We start from the raw sequence: 14,331 nt of genomic DNA on the forward strand, positions 1-14,331 counted from the left end.
CGAATGACTGTGGGGAAACAGCGAGGGAGCAGGGCTGCGGGTTGACTGTGGTCGCGCATCCGTGTGCAGATAGACAAGCGAGGGAGTGGGCAATTAGACAGGACCCAGCAGGCCCCAGCGGCATGCAGCGGCGGAGGGAACCGCCATTTTCCCGCTCTGACCCCGCCTCCACATACAGCGTCATAACCCAGCGACTCTGAGTGGCCCCGCCCTGGTGAACAACCTAAGGCTCTGCTCCTCACCCAGGGACATGAAACAGCAGAGGGGGCCGCCATTTCCCTGCTCTGACCACGCCCCCATATACAGTGTCACAACCCAGCGACCTGGGATCCAAGGCTCCGCTCCTCAGTCTTGAAGGGCGCGAACAGACCAAAAATGGCTCAAGAAGATCTCAAAGCACCAGAGCCTATAAATCTAAGCGATGAAGAAATAGCAACACTCTCAGATGCACAGTTTAAAACACTGGTGATCAGGATCCTCACAGAACTGGTTGATTATAGCCACAAATTAGACAAACATATGAAGGTGAAACTAATTGAAATGAATGGAATTGCACAGGAAACCAATAGCAATGAAAAGGAAACTGGGACTCAAATCAATGGAGTGGACCAGAAGGAAGAAAAAAATGGCCAAACACAAAAGAGTCAAGAAGCAAGAATTCAAAAAAATGAGGAGAGTCTTAGGAACCTCCAGGACATCTTTAAATGCTCCAACATCCAAATTATAGGTGTACCAGAAGGGGGAAAGGAACAGCCACCAGTGGAAAACTTATTTGAACAAATAATAAAGGAGAATTTCCCCAATCTGGCAAAGGAAATAGATTTCCAGGAAATTCAGGAAGCTCAGAGAGTCCCAAAGAAGATGGACCCAAGAAGGAACACACCAAGGCACATCATCATTACATTAGCCAAGATTAAAATGAAGGAGAGAATCCTGGAAGCAGCAAGAGATAAGGGGACAGTCACCTACAAAGGAGTTCCCATCAGACTGTCAGCTGATTTCTCAAGAGACCTTACAGGCAAGAAGGGGCTGGAAAGAGGTATTTCAAGTCATGAAATCCAAAGACTTACAACCAAGATTGCTCTATCCAGCAAAACTTTCATTTAGAATGGAAGGACACATAAAGTGCTTCTCAGATAAGATCAAATTCAAGGAGTTCATCATCACCAAGCCCTTATTATATGAAATGTTAAAGGGACTTATCTAAGAAAAAAAAGTTAAAAAAACATGAACAGTGGAAGGACAGCAAATTCACAGTTATTAAAAACCACACCTAAAACAAAAGCAAACTAAAAGGACGGCTGGATCAGGAGTGGAAACATAGAAATGAAGATCTCAAGGAGGGTTAGCAACAGGGGACTGGGAGGAGGAGGGGGGGAGAAGGTACAGAAAATAAGTAGCATAGACAGTAGACAGAAAGTAGATGGGGGGCAAGAATAGTATGGGAAATACAGAATCTAAAGAACTTGAAACACATGGACATAAACTAAAGGGGGGGTAATGGTGGGGACGGGGGGTAGGGTGGAGGGGAATGAAGGGGGGAATAGAACAACTGTAATGGCATAATCAATAAAAATAAATAAATTTAAAAAAAAGAAAAATAACTAAATAAAATTATTTAAAATTAAAAAAAAAAATCTCTGGGCCTGGCCGACGTTTTTAGATTTAATGATGAAAGTGAAAAATTCCTTTTACTAACAAAAATATAGGGCCGGTCAAAATTTTAATCTGCAACTTTTGCGAGTTTAATCTGCAAATATGTGGATTTTAAAGTTTCCTTTTAATCTGCAAGGAAACTTAAAAAATTTGATCCGACGAGGCATGCCCCGCCCACTGCTGGGCACTCGAGGGGCACAGGGGTGGGAACGTCCACACTCTGCATCTGAAGGGCGCGGACCTGGGCAGCGGAGAGCAGAGCTGCAGGGGCGGCCCAGCTACGAAGGGGGAACATACTGTCACCTTCAGTTCCGGGCCACCTGGTGACACACACACACACACACACACACACCCCGCCTCTAGAACCTTTGGGCCCCTCGACTGTGCTCCTGGCCTGGCTGCATCCTGGCTCTCTGCCACCTGAGGGTCACAGGCTCACTCCATCCTCTGCCTTGGAGCCAGGAGCGGGGTCCCTGCTGGTTGGTGCCAGAGGCAGGAGCCAGGAAAATGCCTGTTCCTTCACGCCCCACAGTGCCCGGCACAGAGATGAGACGTGGGGCTATTCAGTGAACATTTTAGAAACAATCGGACAAACGTCACCAGTGAGTTCAGCAGAACGGGAAACACTGAAGGCCAACCGGCAAAGGGTATTTTTTTCCTTCCCCCGAGGCCAGGCCAGCTTCCATCATGCTGGGTGCCTAGCGCCCTCTGGTGGCTGCAGCCTGACAGCACATCCTCCGCGACTCCACGGAGGGAAAGACCGACGGCCCTGGTTCTGAGGCTCCCTGCCCTGGGGCCCTTCTGCCCGCCCCCAACTCCAGGTGGGGGCTCCAGCAACCATGCCAACTGTACACCCAAGGGCGATGGCAGTGGCTGGGTAGAAGTCAGAGTGACGCCCGGACGGCAGGCGCCGTGGGCACATCCCCCCACGTCAGAGTCAAACAGGGACTTGAGGGGCACAGAGGAGGCCTCCACGGGATCGGGGTTCAAACTGACCAGAGGCGAGACAGCAGGAGAGTGCACGTGCACACGCACATGTACGCCTGTGCACACGCACACACGCTCACCCCAAACATGGACATTCACGGCAGCTTTGTTCACAGTCGCCGAAAATGAGAAACAAACAGCCCAGGTGTCCACCGACAGGTGTCTGGGGAGAAACGGCAGGGCACTCGCACACTGGGACACCGGGCGGCCGTGCAAAGGCACGCTCGCGACACACACAGCCTGGACAAACGCCGCACACCGTGCTGCGTGGAAGAAGCCGCACACGGTGTGCTTCTGGTACAGGAAGTCCCAGGGCAGACCTGATAGGAAAACCAGAACAGGGGTTGCCTGCGGCGGGGCGCTGGCTAGGGCGGGGAGCAGCTCCCCGGGGCGACCATACTGCTCCCTCTCTGAAGAGGGGTTTGGAGGCGTTCGTATTTGTCCTAACCCAAAGAACACGGCCCTGAAAATACCTGCCTGTTGCTGTACGCGAGACGACCCCAAAGGGAAGCAATCCGCAGAGGCTGAACTCTGCCCGTGGCCTGGCCTGGGGTACCCGGGCGTCTGCGTCTCGCTCTGAAATGTCCTGGGCGACGAGGAGGGAATGACGGATGGAGGGATGGACAGACGGAGAGGCGAAACAGTCGGACAAATCGGACAGCACGCTGTGGCTGATGGGGAAATCATCCTGGCTTTTGGAGACCCATGTTCCTGCGCCCGGAGAACAGCTGTCCCAAAGTCAGAAGGCCACGCCGAACTGTCTCAGGGGAAAGGGGTGAAAACCACACAGGGTAAGAAGTGTTCCGTCGTGGGATGGGCGCATGGGCGTCAAGTGCTCCATTTTTTCTTCTGCGAAATTTTTCTTCCTAAAAAGAAGACACGCTCTCAAGCAGCCTGGATGCCGACAGGGAGTTGACATCCTGCCCCTTGTCCCCTGTCCAGCCACCACCTTATTATGGTTTTCCTGACAAACCGTAAGTCCCTGAGGACGATGAAGACATCGGTGAATAGCTTGCTCATCTGCCAACCAGCAGGGAGACATGTTAGACAGTGAGTGAAATGAGAAAATAAAAGACAGAGGTAACCGGGAAGCGAGTGGTGGGCGGGGAAGGACGCGGACTGTGTGGAGAAGGGATTACCTGTCCCCCGATCCGGACAGAACACTTGCAACCTTGCACCTCTCTGTCCCCCACCTCTGGTGTGGTCACTGCATCTCCTGGGGATCTACCTCCAAAATCCAAAATTTAGACGTCCATGTCCCTCTCCAGGTCGCATCAGCCACCAAGCCCAGGGGCCCCTGTCTCCGACAACTCTCTGTCCAGCCAGCAGCCATGTGATAGCACCACAATGACCCCATCTGTAAAGTGGGTGCAACACCCAGGGGCCATCACATTGTACGGTACCACATATGATGTATCATATCACATCACGTGGGCTGAACATTACGAGTGTGTCACGCATCATCAGGGTTGGACACTCCATCCCATTGTGCACAAGTATCACACAGAGCGCCTGCTGCTGCTACAGATGTACACGCGTGTGCTTCTTTACTCCCCTTGCCCACGCCTCCCCGACTCACTAATGCACCGCTTAGACACTTGGTTGCAGTGACTCGAGGTGACATACAGGTCCCCAAACACACCCCGCACCTGCAGGCTTCATGTCCTCTTGGGCCTCCGCAGTTCCCCCCCCCGCCACCGTGTGCTCCTTGGGGCAGCAGCCCCTGGGGACTTAATAGTCACAACGGTTCTCAGGTGCCATGGCCACACCCACTGAACCAGAAACCAAGGTGGGGTTTGGGGATCCCAGTTTCACGATCCCTCCAGGGTGTCTGGAGCAGGACAAATTTTGAGAACCACGAGGTGGTCCGTCCCCGCTGCTTTCCGGCTGTACCCGGTAGGCGAACTCCTACGCATCCCCTGAAGCCCTGATGTCGGAAGCCTCCGCTGGCTCCCGCGGCCCCAGGAGGGCTGTCCGTGCTGGCTCCGCGGTGCCTCTGCACCTGGGTCGCACTCCCACAGACACGGTCAGGACTCCATGCGGTAACTGTTTATGGGAGGCTTTCTCGCCTGCCAGGCTGCGCCGGTGTAGCAAGGAGCACTTGGGGCTGTGAGCCATTTGCATGGCTGTGGGACCGTCACCACCATCCGCCTCCAGTGCTGTCCCAGCCTCCCAAACTGAAGCCCCCGTCAGACACCGACTCCCAGCCCCCCACCCAGCTGCTCCCTGCGGCGCACGAGACGGTCTGGGTCCCTCACACACATGGAATCTGCAGCGTGGCCCTTCGGCGCCTGGCTCATTGCATGGGGTACGGCGTCCTCCAGGTCCGCCCTGGTTGCAGCGCAGGTTGCAGCCTGGTTGCAGCCTGGTTGCAGCGCCCTGCAGCGCAGGGCCCCTCCCCTCACATGGCCCAGTGATACTCATCATGCGAATGGATGGCATGTTGTCAATGGACACCGGGCCGGCGCACCTGTCGGCCGCTGTGAGGAGCACAGCCTCGAACACGGGGGTGCAGATGCCCCTTCCGACTGCAGGCCCAGAATGGGCGGCGGGATCGCATGGCAACTTCAGGACACGCGGGCGTCTGGCCAGCTTAATCCCCCCCTTCGCAAGTCTCTGAACGCTCTTTCCAGTGTTCTGTGCAAGACACTGGGGACTCTGTTCCTCCCGCTGAATGGCTGTGGCCACTACAACAATAAATATGCTAAGACAGAAATGTCTACTCCTAGGACATGAAGACGGTTTACACGTCCCATGTGGTTTTGCCTGGGAGGGAAGTAGAGGTAAAGGGTTAACTGTCGGCTTTGGTGACCTCTGGGCTAAAACCCCCTCTCTGGGGCTGCGGTGCTGTCGGGCCACCTTTTGAGCCCGACAGGCCTCCAACGACGTCCCGGGAGGCTGAAGATCTGTATCTCGCAAGCATCCTGCAGCCCGAGGGTCTCTCGGGGGTCTTGCTCAGCACTTGCGCTGAGACTGAAACACTTCCACTGGAGAAAGGGTCATTCACAGGTCTTCCTGCCCCGCGACCTGGAAAGGGTCCAACACCGTGGCCAGTGTGAAGCCAGGACACTGAGGATGTCGGGAAAGGGCTGGGAATACTGACGGGCTCGCGCCCTGGACAGGCGGCCGCAGACTGGAGCGTCAGCGTGCTTACACGGAGAGGGCATTCCCGACGGGCAAATGCGTGTACCCACACACAAAATCCTGCACACAATTTTAAGAAGGTTCTAGACCTCTATGGAACCCATCTATGGGTTCTGGGTTTAAAACTCTCCAAACACAACCCTCCCACCAAAATTCACCAGGCTGGGAAGACCTGGCCAGGGTAGGACAGGGGTGGTGTCAGAGGAGGGGGGAGTCTCTGGGGGACATACTCCCGGCTGCAGTTTTTAGGAGGCACAAGGGGCAGGGTGCACAAAACACAGAGCCTGTAAAATGCACAGACCCCCGGAAATCAGCAAGAGCAATCGGTGCATGCTGTCCTTGACTGCGAAAATGTGTCTTATTAGCAAATGACTAAATCTGAGCAATGAAAGTGCTTTGCCGTGACAGTCGCCGTCCATTCAGGTTTTATGCCAAGTCCTGGCGACGTGTCCCCAACCCAAGGCCTGGGATCTTTCTTTGCCGTTGCTTTTATGCCCCTTAAAAATTTTAAGTAAAACACAGAAATCGTTTTAAAAAGTTTTAATTTACTTGTGATCTTGCAATTATTCTACCCCCTGGACACCAGGAGTGGTGCCGAAGGCCCCAGAGGCCTCCCGCCCCCCGGGGCTCTCCCCGAGACTTGCGAGCTCACGGCCCCACGGCCCCTTCCGTGTGGCACCTGACTCCGTTACGCATGGTACTCCTGCCCCACGTCAGCTTGGCCCCGGCGTGCCGACTGTCCGTCCACTGCTCTCCAGAGGAGTTGCACTCAGACCACGCATCCCGAGACTTCGGGGGCAGGTCTGCGTTTGGATGGGAATCTTGCAAGTTCACATGGTCCAACCCCCTGGGCCCCTCCCCTCAACTCCCCTCCCTGCTTCACTGTGTCTTCTTGTCCCAGCCAGTGCTGGGAGCTCCAGGTCTTCTCTCTCAGATGCCAGGGTGCAGTTCAGCCAGCTCTGGTCCTACCACCAAACTCAGAAGCCCCAACCTGTCTCCATGGTTGGCAGGACAGAAAGAACTCCAAGAACCGCGACTCATCTTCCTGAACAGGCGACTGGGATTAGCGGTGCTTTTTTCTGTTGCAGGACTGCATGGGGGCAGTCTGTACGGGCCTCTTCAGCCGCGCTCTCCCAGCCGTCTCCTGAATCAGGACCGTTTTGTAGCTGAGGAAGCTGAGGTTTGGAGACTCCCCGCCACTGCGGGGGGCCTCACGGTGCGGCACCGCCTCCCACTTCCCCTCCTCGGAATCTGGATCCGCACCCTGAGTTCCCTCCTCCCCGGCACCTGCCCCAGACTGCAGGGCTCGTCCGCATCCCTTCCCTGGGGTTTCGTTGGACCACTGTTTCCGACACTCGTGTTCCATTCACCTAGTTTCTAAAATTCCTGAGAATAGAAGTGAGTTCTTATGAAGGAAAAAATGCTCAACAGTTCTAAATGTTTCAGGGCAACAGAACCAAGAGCTGGGAGGGTGTCTTGGAAGGCCTGATGCCCACGCTCACACCACACCAGACACCGTCCAGAACGCCCACTGGACGTCGGAGGCCGGCCTCACCGTCTCTCACACTCACTCTGCGTGGGCACCACGCGCAGCTCAACAGTGACAGAGACCACGTGTGGGCTCTCTTCCCCTCCCCCCACAACCGATGTGCCCCCGAGGGCTGCCTGGGGCACTGCCCCCAGAGCACCAGCAAGAGCCTGCCACGCAGCACCGGCAACGGGGGTGGGGGTCAAGCAGCAGGGACCAGACGGGGGCTTGCAGGGTGGGACCAAAGCCTAAGGCGCCGGCCAAACAGGACAAACCGCTGAAGTGGGTCCCTTGGTGAGCGGGAGCTCACTGCCGGCACCAGAAAGTCATTCAGTCGTCACTTTTTCTTCAAGGGCAGACCGGGCGGGGGCCTTGGGCCAGCACCCCCCACCGCCCCTGCGGCCGCCCAGGAGGGGCTGTCCCCAGGACGGCCTGCGCCCCTCCCCGGGATCAGGCCACCAACTCCTCTCCGGATTATTCCTCAGGCGACGTAGACACTGGTTTCTGGCGTGGGCTGGCCCTGCTGGCTGGGACGGCCCGTTCTGGCCTCTCGACCTCACTCAGGTGTCCACAACACCACCACCCTTTTACTCTCAGGTGTCTGGCCGGAGGGCGAGTCACACGGTCACCCCCCCACCACACACGTCAAGCACAGAACCCTGTTATAAAGTGATTTTATTAAATTGATTTGGACATACTGTAGGTCAAATAATATTTTCTGAAGATAACAATCATGGAATTTAAAGCTTGACATAAAATTAGTAGCTTCCAAAGTGTTAGCCATATTCCCCAGCAACAGCATGATAAAATAATTCAACTATGTAGAAATATAGACCTCTAGGACTAGCCGGACACTTGGAAACCGCTCAGCCTAACATCCTCGTTTCGTGAGAAAACTAGACTCAGAGGTTAAGTGATTGGCCCAAGCTCACATACCTAATAGTAGTAAAGCTAGAATTCAAACCAATTTCTCCTAAAACTAAAATTCTACCAATGATACTCTGACTGGCTCCCTACCGACTAAGTCTAGGCTCCCCTAGTGCCCCCGAGGCGTGAATGAAACACTTGCGGCACTGGCGGTCGCACCCTGGGCCGGGAGCGGCTCCACTGGAACGCACCAGCCCCCCTCCAACGGTTGAGGGCGTGAGAGAGAAGGGCCTCCCGAGGGGCGTGCCCGCTGCGTCCGGAGTCTGAGCCAGACAGGGGCCCCTGAACCCCAGGCCCTGGGTCCCTCCGCAGCCCACCTATGAAATCACGTGCTCCTCCTGAATCTCCTTTCGCTCTGAGGTTTTCGTTCCACAAAACCCCTTCCAGTCAAAGAGCAGAGGATGCAAATGTGAGCAACTCGGCTTCGCTTCAGTATTTCCGTGACTACTCTGGGTGGCTCACTGTCCAACCGCTGTGACAGCTGACAGACACCACGGACACGGTCACCCGTTTCAGAGCCTCAAAGATCCGCCACGTCCCCAAGACTTCCTGAGCAAAAGGACTACATGTGGGAAATCAACGAAAACAGGAATGAGAAGAGAAACGAGGTTGCGAATCAGATGCTTTTTGTTCCTGTCATTGGGGACTTTTGGTCTTCTAAACATTCCTTGAGTTCTTCCACATGAGTTTTTAATATTCATCTAGCAAAAAAAAAAAAAAAGGCCTAGAACTGTCAGGCCCCGGGCAGCTCGGTGCCCGTGCCGCGGCGCCCACTTTCTGCCCGCTCCACAACCCCCCGGAGGCCCGCAGCCCTCAGCAAGGCCTGGCCTGACCGCTACCTACGGATGCCCCGCCCCCACCCCCTCCCCCGCTAAATCATCACCCGAGTTTATTTTCTTCATAGCACTTAATCACTATCTCAAACTACATCATTTATCTGTGTACTTGCGCATCGCCTGTCTCCTCCACCAGCAGTAAACTCCACAAGCAGGGGCCCTTGACTGTCTATCCCCAGCACCCAGCACAGTGCCTGGCACATAGGAGGTGTTCAATAAATACTCGTTGAATGGACGAAGAAAGAAAAGGATAATCAACACAGACATCCGTGCCTGAAAAAAGAACCAATACATAATCCTCAACGACGGGGTTACCGAGGACTCCTGTTCATTAGCGCCCCAAATCCAGGAACCGGAGACTAAAGGTCACAGGGCATCTTCCCTGCGCCTGCTTCTCCTGGCTCCGAGGAAGCTCCGAGTTACAAAAGGGCCCCAGAGGGCAGTGCTGGATGGAGAAAAGCTCTAACCTTGCTTGCTTCTTCCTCCCTATTTACACTGAGCTATTTAAAAAAAATTCAACTGAAAAATGTGACATAGCCACTAGAAACGTAAGTCTAACTGAGATGCAGTGATTAACAGAATCCACACACAAAAAAAAAGTTCAAGGGCACATATGTCTGCCAACAATTCCTCCAACAGGCCAATGGAAACTGTGACCTAAAATCTGATGGAATCCAATGCCACCTAGGAAGGGGTGGGTCTCACAGGTATTTGAGGACATACAGGCAGAGGCAGAGGGTTCAGAAATAATGGGACCTACACAGGGTCGAATCGAGTGGGGCCTCAGAAATGCCGGAGCACTGTCTCGGTGGGGGCCGTGTGTGTCAAACATGTGGACGGGCACGCCTGAGTCGAGAGGGGAGTCCCCGGGGTGCCTGCCGGGGCAGGGTGACGCAGGAGGCTAGGCCATGCCCACGGTTCCCTGTGCAGTGTGCAGCCACTGAGGTGTCGGCTGGGATCCGAGGAGACGCAAACCCGCGCTGCCATGGAGGCTGCACTGGGACCTCCCGGCCCGTCCTGGGAGGACAGCCGGAGGGACTCCAGATTCAAAGCCAAGTGGTGGGACACACTGGGCGAGGATCACAACAGTCAGCCTTGCGCATACCTCTCTGAAAAGAGTGTTCTGCTAGTGGTTGCTGTGAAATTTCTTGAGTCAATGCAGGTATTTACAGGGTTTCCTTCCTAGTGGCACTTATGGGTTTTAAGATTTTTAACTCTTAGCAAAACGCTTTATATAACTGATATTTTGAGATGGTTTCTCTCCTTTGTGTGCACTCTCTGGTGGATGCAGAGGCTGGTGCTCTGACTGAAGGCCTTCCCACACTCATCGCATTTAAAAGGCTTCTCCCCAGTGTGCACTCTCTGGTGGATGCAGAGGCTGGAGCTCTGGCTGAAGGCCTTCCCACACCCACAACATCTATAGGGCTTCTCCCCGGTGTGCACTCTCTGGTGGATGCAGAGGCTGGAGCTCTGGCTGAAGGCCTTCCCACACTCGTAACATTTATAGGGCTTCTCCCCAGTGTGGACTCTTTGATGCATGCAGAGGCTGGAAGTATGCCTGAAGGCCTTCCCGCACTCTTCACATTTGAAGGGTTTCTCTCCGGTGTGGACTCTCTGATGCATGCAGAGGTTTGAACTATTACTAAAGCCCCGCCCACACTCGCTACAGACATAGGGCTTCTCGCCTGTGTGAACTCTCATGTGAATCTGAAGGTGTGAACTCCAGTTGAAGGCTTTGCCACACTCATAGCATTTATAGGGCTTTTCCACCGTGTGGATTTTCTTATGTCTGTTAAGTTTGGTGGTGGTGCTAAAATCCTTACCGCAATCGTCACATTTGTAGACCTTCTCCCCTGTGTGGTCTCTCCAATGGATGTGAAGTTCTGATATGTGAAAGAAACCCTTGTCACACTTGTCACACTTATGGGGCTTCTCGGCTGTGTGGACTTTCTGGTGCATGAAAAGGTCTGCTCTCTCAGAGAAAAACTCCCTACACATGGGGCACTTGTAGATCATTTTCCCTATTTGGTACCGCGGCTCAGAGGAGAAGCTGCTCACGACCACGACAGGTACAGGGCGGCGGGGGCACCGAGTCTCTCAGGCGGCCGTGCTGGCGGCCTGCCTCAGGCTTGCCCTCTCCGGGAGCGTGGTGGCCGGCCTGAGCATCTCCCTGCCTGTCTTTCTACGGAAGGTGCCGTCCTGCATAGTGTTCCTCACTCAGCGCTGCTATCGGTTATAAGGTGGCCTCCACTCCCACAGGAATCCTGGCACTCATCAACACAGAACTCCCTTTTAGGCCCTGAGTTGTCAACATTCCAAGGGGCTCTCGAGGTGCAAACCTGTGCGTTTTAAGCCCAGGGAACCTTTCTCTAGTGGAGCAGTCTCGTCCTTCTCACTTGCAGAGAGAAGACCGTGCAGTGTCCCTTGCAGTACAGGGTGAGATGCCACGTGCTGGTCTCGGTCCCCTGCAGGCTCCCCTCGAAGAGTCAGGATGACATCCTGCCTCCGACGTGTCGGACAGGAGTGGCCCAGGAAGTGAATTCTGTGGCTCAGGGTGTGCGGCCCCGCCCTACGCAGGGTGCCCTGCGAGGGCAACGCTCCAGGCTCCTGGAACAGGAACAGAAACAAACACTGAAAAGGCCTTTTTGTCCAGAAAGTGGCTGTTAACTTCACATAACTGTGACAGCAGACACACACCTTTTCTGCTCTTGACAAGGACGCCCGTGTCTTCCAGAGAGAGGTGTCCGTGGATTTGCAGGTCTGAAGAAGAGAACGTGCAGATATCATGCTCTTGCTCAGAGCCCAGGTGTAAACCCAACACAGCTACCAAGGGAGCGCTGCCAGAACAGACAAGCTCCCGGACGACCTGCGGGGAGCACGGGAGGCAGTGGTCCCATGCAAAGGCCCAAGAGGGAAAACCACCCCCACTGTGGATGCAGGAGGAGCAGTGTCGCTGCTTCTGGAGCCGCAGCCTTCCTGTCTGAAGGAAGGATTGACGGGTGGCCCCAGGGGTCGAAGGGCACGCCCCTGCCCGCTGTCCTCAGTGGTTTCCTGATGCACTTACAATGAAATGATACCCTTCACCTAAACCTCAAAGTCCTACTACGACCTTGCCCCACCCCCACCCCCAACACGCTTGGCCTCCTGGCTCAGCTCCCCAGCACCCCACTCTGGCACCGGCATCGGGCCACTGCACAGGCTCTTCCCCACTTGCCTGCAACTGGGGGGCCAGCTGCCCGCCCCCGCCTGGAGAAGGAAGGCTCCTGGCCAAGACGCTAGTTTCTCTCTTACTAGATTCCTTCAAAGCACACAGAACTGGTCATTATCTCCCTGCCCTTGGGCGCTGATCGGTCTCCTGTGCCAGGATGGAAACCCCGGGCGGGAGGAGCTGCGTGTGCCACTCCCTGTCACACTCTGTGACGGGAAGAACTCCGTGTGCCGCTCCCTGTCACACTCTGTGACGGGAGGAACTCCATGTGCCGCTCCCTGTCACACTCTGTGATGGGAGGAACTCCGTGTGCCGCTCCCTGTCACAGGGAGGAGCTGCGTCGCTCCCAGCCGACCGCGTCTCCACAGTCTTCTGATGCCAGCCCCGCCGCCAGATGGAACCCGCTGCCGCCTGGGACGGCAGACTCAAATGCCTCCTCGTGCCTCACTGCTCGTCTCCTGACAGCCAACGTGGGATAAAGTGCCCGACAAATGGAGTGAGGAGCAAAGAGGAAGAAATATACCCAATATCCAACCTGGACCCTTCTGAGGTTTAGGACTGTGTCTTGCAGTCTCTCCACCCCCTGTGTTCTAGCTCAGCGAGTGGCACTTCCATTAACTAATGAAAGCCAACAGAGCTTAAACAACACTCTCAGTGATACGCCCCATACAAAGATGGGGTACACTGGTCATTGAGATTTCTTCAACATTAAAACGGCAAAGTCAGTCAAACCCCTTCTGGGTGGAAGCATCAGGATAACCCCACGTCAGCGGAAACGCAGCTGGTGTCGGGGAGCGCACACACACCCCTCCTTCGACTGGGTCACTGCACGTGTGCAGAGTGACCCCAAGACACAGCGCCAAACCGAGGCAGCAGCCTAGGTCCCAGTTCACCCAGGGAGGCAGCGGCTGTCGCAGCCAAGCTGCAGGCAGCCCAGGTCCCCTGGGGGGGTGGGGGGGAACGTGGCACGGCGCACTGAGGTGGGGTGAGCCCAGGCCCCTCATGCTGCTCAGGAAAACAGCGAGGAAACATGAGGGTGCCTCGTGTATGCACGTAGTGTTCACGTGGTGTATAAAAAGCGAGCGTGGAGAAGGCCGATCCAATTTGAATGGTTCTTTACGGTGGAGGAAGGGAAGGAGTGAAACTGAAATGGCTCTGAGTGTGCCTCATTAGGCAGCTTTGACTCTGGAAACATGTAAATGTTTAAATATTCAAAAAGTAAAATTACACCAAAAAGAAAAACCCCTAAAATTTTAGCACAAAATGTACCTCCTCCAAAGGACAGACTCTGTTAATAAACGAGGCTTCAGTGAACTCAAACTCCCTCTGACAGTTGACCTGCAGCAGCAGCCCCTTTGTGCAGTGGGGGAGTGCCGACAGGCGCTCAGGCTGGGAACCAAGGTTGGGTGTGAGAGAACAAGACGGCACCGTAACACTGAATTTAGAAGTACCGGTCTGAATTTGTGTCTTTGTTCTAGGCCTGTCCACCGACAAGGCCAAGACTCAGTGACGACAGCCGGCAATCCCCCACCACGTGCAGGAGACCCCTGGGGACAGCTGGCTTCCAGGTGGAGCAGCACTGCATGAAGTGAGTGGGCACCCCGGGCATGCGGCGTGCCACCCTGCCAGAGGAACACCGGTACCCACTTATAAAGAGGCTCCCACTGGCCCAAAACGGGACAACGGAGCACCAAAAGGCATGGTGACGGCAATCTACTAAAACACAGCTGCAAACCCCCACGAGCTCGCCATCCCCAGGGTTGGGGGTGCGTGGAACCGGGGAGAGGGGCAGGCAGGGGGACAGAGGGACAGAAGGACTCGAGGCACTGGGTGAACAGAAAGTAACTAGGCACCTTGTTGAAAATCAGCAATTAAAAGAAAAGAATTAAACATCCACGCTGTCTCTCAAGCTATTGCAGCCCCCAGCTAGTGAATGAAAGCCTCACGCAGCTCCCAAGCCAGGTGAGCAATGGGCGGGAACAGGTGAAATGCTGACCAGACTTCACATGGAGCACAGGGAGGGGCCCCCACCACCTGAGCTCCCA

At 55.1% G+C, this 14,331-nt stretch overlaps 1 protein-coding gene across 6 annotated transcripts in view; it reads right to left on the reverse strand.

Moving 5' to 3' along the window:
- The window catches only part of RFLNA (refilin A), a 123,012-nt gene that overhangs the window by 86,697 nt on the left and 21,984 nt on the right, over nucleotides 1-14,331 (reverse strand). For 3 of the 6 annotated variants that reach the window (XR_005084661.2, XR_005084664.2, XR_005084660.2), the window contains 2 exons: nucleotides 11,776-11,838; nucleotides 7,974-11,685 (listed from right to left, as the gene is read on the reverse strand). The exons of 1 other annotated variant lie outside the window; for it this stretch is intronic. The gene's annotated coding sequence lies outside the window, so the exon portion shown is untranslated. Of the gene's footprint in view, nucleotides 1-7,973; nucleotides 11,710-11,775; nucleotides 11,839-14,331 lie in introns of those variants that run through there. 2 more of the 6 variants (XR_008392414.1, XR_008392413.1) reach the window with 1 other exon arrangement.

Source organism: Artibeus jamaicensis, unplaced genomic scaffold (assembly GCF_021234435.1).
Source record: "Artibeus jamaicensis isolate MK-2021 breed Jamaican fruit bat unplaced genomic scaffold, CSHL_Jam_final contig_525, whole genome shotgun sequence".
Taxonomy (NCBI): Eukaryota; Metazoa; Chordata; class Mammalia; order Chiroptera; family Phyllostomidae; genus Artibeus; species Artibeus jamaicensis.